Genomic DNA, 6,070 nt, shown 5'->3' on the forward strand with positions numbered 1-6,070 from the left:
CAGTCCCCAGCTGTGGGCTGCCCCGGGGAAGGCATGACCTCAGGCAAGGTGGGTCTCTGCAGCTCAGGCAGACCCTGAAAGAGCTGACAGCTGGGGCCATCTGTGCCCACCGACCGCACTGCTGGCAGCATCCTGGAGGGGGATGGGCAGTCATTCTCTGTGTCCAGCAGAACAGACTGTGTATTTGACACTCTTCAGCTTTCAAAGCCCATTCACATCTCTGGATTCTCATAACTACTTTGGCAGTCAGAGCAGAAGGACTTACCCCTGCTTTCAAGATGTGGAAACTGAGGCCACATAGCAAGCGAGATAGTGCCTGAGCAGGGACACTAACACAAGTCCTCAGAGTCCTCCTCTAGTGCCTCCATGACCAAGGACAAAGGCTCAATGATAGTTATAATTATTATCATAAATGCTAACGATACATATTATTGATTCCACCGTTAGCTGAACGTGCAATATCATCAACTGTGCATATGAGTTCATTTAAACTTCTCAACCATGCCATGAGCTGACTTCTAGTATGATCCCATTTTGTGGCCAAGTAAGCTAAGACTCAGAGAGGCAAAGACTCTTGTCCAAGGTCACACAGCTAGTAAAGCAGGGTCATAGACTCAGGTCTGTCTGGCTCCAGAGCCTGTAGGGCCGGTGTGCTTCAATGTCATGGTGATCTGAGCTCACAAGGTCCCCAAGGGACTCTGAGAAGTGTCCAGCTAGTGCTGCAGGTGCTGGCAGGGTGGATGAAAAAGCCCAAAAGACAGACATCACTTCCTCAGAGAGGCAGCCCTCTGGACTGGGGGTTGGAGCAGCTTCTCGTCTGGGTCGTGTAGCCTGGCAAGTCCCTCCCCCTCAGAGACTCTGGGGAAAATGAGGGTCCGACCTGTGTGCATTTCAAAGGATCTTCTCTAGAATTTCTAACTGTCTGGATTTCTAACTGGACTCACATCTGGAGCCATCCTGGCATTGTAGAGCAGCTATGACAGGAAGCCCCTTGGGTGTCCTGGCCCCGCTCCACTCCTCGGGTCCCTGCCCTCAGTAGGTTGGCTTGGACTATCTGGATTCTATCTTGTCCAGGATAGCAAGTTGGTCTCTGCTCCGTGCCATTCCTCCCTCCTTCCTCACACCTGTTGTCTACAAAGAACCATCAGTCCTTGCTCTCCTAAGCGGAAGGTGGCAGCGAGCACAGCCTCCCCCAGCCCTTCCTCCAAGCCCTGGTGAGCCCTTTGGCCTGGGGAGGTGCAGCAGAGGCTCCCGGAGAGACAAAGCCGGGCAGGAGGAGGAGTGGGCAAGGAGAAAGTGGGGAGTGGGATCTGTGAGGGGGAAGGGGATGGAGAACAGGGACTGTCGGGGCTCCACATTCCTCAGGGAACCTCCTCCAAGAAATTTCATGCTCCAGCAAGAACTCATAAAATCAAAGATGTGCTTCCATATGCAATAACTTACCCAGAACAAGTGATGAAAGCTTCCCTCCCATTAATCACTGGGTGAGAGGTGAATTGATTTACAGCATATGGCCCGTGCAGCACCCCACAGGGTTATGTATGGCTTGAATATGGACGTGACATCATATGCACTTCAGCTCGGCATTCAAGGCCCTCCCCAGGCAGAGCCAAGCTTGGCTGTAACTCCCTGACCTTCCAAAGCCACTTCCCTCTTCCTACTCACATCTCATCCCACTGCAACCCAGCTTTGAATAAATACATTACTGAAGCATGCTGGTGTAAAACCAGAGCCAGTGGCTGCTTCTAGCCAGTCACAGAAGCAGCTCAATCTGCTTCTAACCAGTCCAAGCCAGTTCCAATGTCGATCATCTCAGGAAGTAAACTGGTTCTAACATGATATGACTGGATCACACCAATTTGGACCTTTTAAAACAAATTCTGACTGGTTCTAAGGGGTTCTGGCTAAATCCAACTGGATCAAACCAGTTCTGTTCAGATCAAAGCAATGCTGACTGGTTTTAATGAGTCCAGCCCGGTTCTGACTCAGCCCACTCTTTTCTTGGCCTCCTTTGATCTTGCTGACTGTTCATGAAGAAAAAGATGGGTTATGTGTTTCGTTTGGGGGAGCCCTCTAGAGAGGGTTCCCTTTTTTTTATTGTTATTTATTTATTTTTGAGACAGAGTCTTGCTCTGTCGCCCAGGCTGGAGTGCAGTGGCATGATCTTGGCTTACTGCAACCTCCGCATCCCAGGTTCAATTGCTTTTCCTGCTTCAGCCTACCAAGTAGCTGGGATTACAGGCGTGTGCCACCATGCCCAGCTAATTTTTGTAATTTTAGTAGAGACGGGTTTCACCATATTGGTCAGGCTGGTCTCGAACTCCTGACCTCGTGATCCGCCCTCCTTGGCATCCCAAAGTGCTGGGATTACAGGCTTGAGCCACGACCCCCGTCCAGGAACCCTTTATTTTATTCTGAACTCACACTCACAGTTTACTAAGTACCATTGTACGCACTGGTTCATTTGAGCCCCACAAGTGTCTGAGGCAGGGTTTGTCTCCTTTATCCACTGTACCTGGGGGGCTGTGAGGTGGGCTCTGGAATCTTACTCTCCATGTGCCAGCTATGTGGCTTGGGTTTCCCTCCTCTGAGCCTCAGTTTCCTCCTCCGTAAAATGGGAGTAATAATAGTGTCTATTTCATTGGTCATGGTAAAGATTGAGGGAGCTAACTGAGGCCAAAGCACTAACATTGTTGCAACCCACAGCAAGTACACAATATGTGTTAGGTCTTTTTTTTTTTTTTTTTTTTTTTTGGTGAAACATATGCCCAGGAAGGTACTTATATTCAGAATTTACAATGAACTCTTACAACTCAGTAACAAGAAGATAAACCATCTAATCAAAAAGTGAGTGAAAGACATAAACTTTCTTATTGTTGGTGTTACTGTACAATCATTGTGATGATTATTGTCACCATGCCAGTGGGAAACTGTAGGGGCTGGTCCTGGCTTTTAGTCTCATTTGAACCCTAACCTCACCTAAACCATACCCTCCTGGCTTCTGACTGGGAACTGGGGGGTGTTCATAGAAAGTTAAACAGAGAATTGATTACCACTGTACTCTCCACTGTCACCTGCCAGGGGCTGTCCTGGGGTGGGTTTCCAAGACTACTCCTGGGAATTTGTCACTTCTGAATTGCTTTCTGACAACCAGCAGAGGTTTCCTCTTGACTGAGAGCTTTCTATGGTTGAGTAAATTCCCCTGGGACAAAGAAAATGGAGCGAGCTTTCCGTTTACATCTGGACGCCAGCAGAGCCAAAGACCCTCTATGGTGAATGGGCAGGGAGGGGGCTCTTCTTGGGCTGAGAAGAGGGAAGGAGGACTGTACCGGGAAGGAGGACTGTTGAAGTGGGGACTTCTTTAGGGGCTCGCAGAAGTTCTGGGGATCTGGGTCTCTGGGCTTCTTATCCTGCTCCGAAGAAGGGAGGGGACAGTGGTGGTGGCTGAGCTGTGGGGAGGGCAGTTTGGAAGACATCTTGCCCCAAGAGGGATGCCAGCTTCCTTCCTGAGGTGAGGACTGGGCTCTTCTCTCTGACTCTGTCTGTCAAAAGCAAATCTCACACACACACACACACACACACACACACACACACACACATCACTCAACACTCAAAAGCTAACAATCGACATCCACCACCATTTGTTGAGGGTCCGCTGTGCTCCAAGCGCTTTCTGCATTGCGTCGTCTATTGTCACAGCCCTATGGAAGAGGCGCTATGATCAGGTCCCTTTCCAGAGGAAGAGACCAACTCAGAGACAAGAGGGCTGGATGGAGCCCATGCCTGTCTGCCCTGCAGTTTTCGCCATTCTTTTCACCTTGCTCCTCCTGTCCCTGCTCTGTCCCCAACCCAGGACCTAGGAAGTGCCACCTGTCTTGACTGCTTCTGCCACTGTTCCCTCCCTCGCTCACCTCCACCTTACCATAGGCTCCTGGAGGCTGGTCATAGCCCCTACAGCCTGCCTGGCCCAGGGAGGCGTGTGGTGGGTGCTCCCAGACATGGTCTGGTTGGCAGAGGACAGAATGATCAGGACACCCTAGTGCAGCCACTGAAGATGGTGGTGGGGTAGGGCAAGACAGGTCGAGCTGAGAAACTGTCTGAACTCTCAGGTGAGAAGGGAGCTGAGGGCCCACATCCACCGCCGCGTATAGTTGCCTGGCCTCTACCACTCACACACTGCCTCTGTCGGGGAGCTCACTACCTCCACTGTGAGCAGCTGGGCCACTGCCACTGCCTCCTGACACAAGCTGCAGCCTCAGCCACAGGGACCCTGGCCTCCCCTCCAGGGAGAAGGGACCGGGAGGCAGGGAACAGGACTTATTAAGCGTCCTTTCCATTCTAGACACTGGACCCAGTGATGGTGGGATCTGCTCATTGATTCCCACCACAACCCCATGAGGTAAAGAAGTGCTCTCACTGGCTCCACTTTTTAAAAGATTTTTGAAAATGTTTAATTGGGATAAAAGACATGTAACTGAAAATTTATCTTCATAACCATTTCTTTTTTTTTTTTTTTTTGAGAAAGTCTTGCTCTTTCGCCCAGCCTGGGGTGCAATGGTGCGATTTTAGCTCACTGCAACCTCCACCTCTCCAGTTCAAGTGATTCTCCTGCCTCAGCCTCCTGAGTAGCTGGGATTACAGGCGCCTGCCACCACGCCCGGCTAATTTTTGTATTTTTAGTTGAGACGGGGTTTCACCGTGTTAGCCAGGATGGTCTCGATCTCCTGACCTTGTGATCCACCCACCTCGGCCTCCCAAAGTGTTGGGATTACAGGCGTGAGCCACCGCGCCCGGCCCTTCATAACCATTTCTAAGCGTACAGTTCAGTAGAAAGAGCATTCACATTGCCGTGCAACCATCACAATCCTCCATCTGCGGAACTTTCCATCGCAAACTGAAACTCAGGGCCCACTAAACACCAACTCCCCATCCTCTCCTCCGCCAGCCGCTAGTAACTATTCTACTTTCTGTCTATGAATTTACCACTCTGGGAACCTCATGTGGGTAGAATCCTACAGTGTTTGTCTTTTTGTGATTATTAGCTCCATTTTAAAGGAGGCTGGGCTCAGTGGCTCATGCCTGTAATCCCAGCACTTTGGGAGGCTGAAGTGGGTGGATCGTTTCAGCTCAGGATTTTGAGACCAGCCTGGGCAACATAGTGAGACCCCATATCTACAAAAAATACAAAATTTAGACAGGTGTGGTGGTGCACACATGTAGCCTCAGCTACTTGGGAGGCTGAGGTGGGAGGATTGCTTGAGCCCAGCAGGTCGAGGCTGCAATGAGCCGTGACTGTGCCACTGCACTCCAGCCTGGGTGACAGAGCCAAACCCTGTCTCAAAAAATAAAAGTAAAAAATAAAGGAAGGAAATGGAGGCTCAGAAAGACTAAGCCCCTTGCCCACAGTCACCAGCTGGTTAGTGACAGCTAGGATTTAACCCAGGCCTGCCACACTGCCCTTCTGAGTTAGCTGGCATCTTCATGGGTCTTCCCTACTCCAGGTGAAATAGCCTGAGGCCCACTGGTGTCACAGGTGTGAGAGCAGGTATGAGGGGAAGCCCAGACACCTGGCTTTGGCACTAGAAATAAGTCAAGGAGGCTCCAGTTTTTATGGTCACTCCCTTGAATTCAGCATGAAGGTATTCAGCCAGGAGGGGCAGCGGAGGATGCCAAAATCTTTTTCTCCTGCTCTCTGAGGCCCAGCTGGCTTTTCCAGGCCATTTCCCCTGGAAGGCAGGGCAAGGGTTAGACAACTTCCCAGAAAGGACGCCATGAGACATCCTCCAGAGTCTCTGCCTCACGCCTGGTGCTCACTGTTCATTCTGCACGACAGACACTTCTGGGTGCCCAGTGTGTCAGCATGTCTAGGCCCAGAGGAGTCAGAGAGGCTCAGAAATAGACCTTAGCCTCAAAGGCCTTATGGAACTAGGTGATGGCAGTGTCACTTGAACATAAGTGACCACAGGGAGGTGGGACTGGCTGAATACTCTACCAGAGGCTCAGTGAAAGGGCTAAGGAAGTCCACGCGCATAGGCCGTTTCCAGGTGGGGTGGTCAGGGAAGCCTTCCTG

This window comes from Hylobates moloch, unplaced genomic scaffold (assembly GCF_009828535.3).
Source record: "Hylobates moloch isolate HMO894 unplaced genomic scaffold, HMol_V3 SCAFFOLD_14, whole genome shotgun sequence".
Classification (NCBI taxonomy): domain Eukaryota; kingdom Metazoa; phylum Chordata; class Mammalia; order Primates; family Hylobatidae; genus Hylobates; species Hylobates moloch.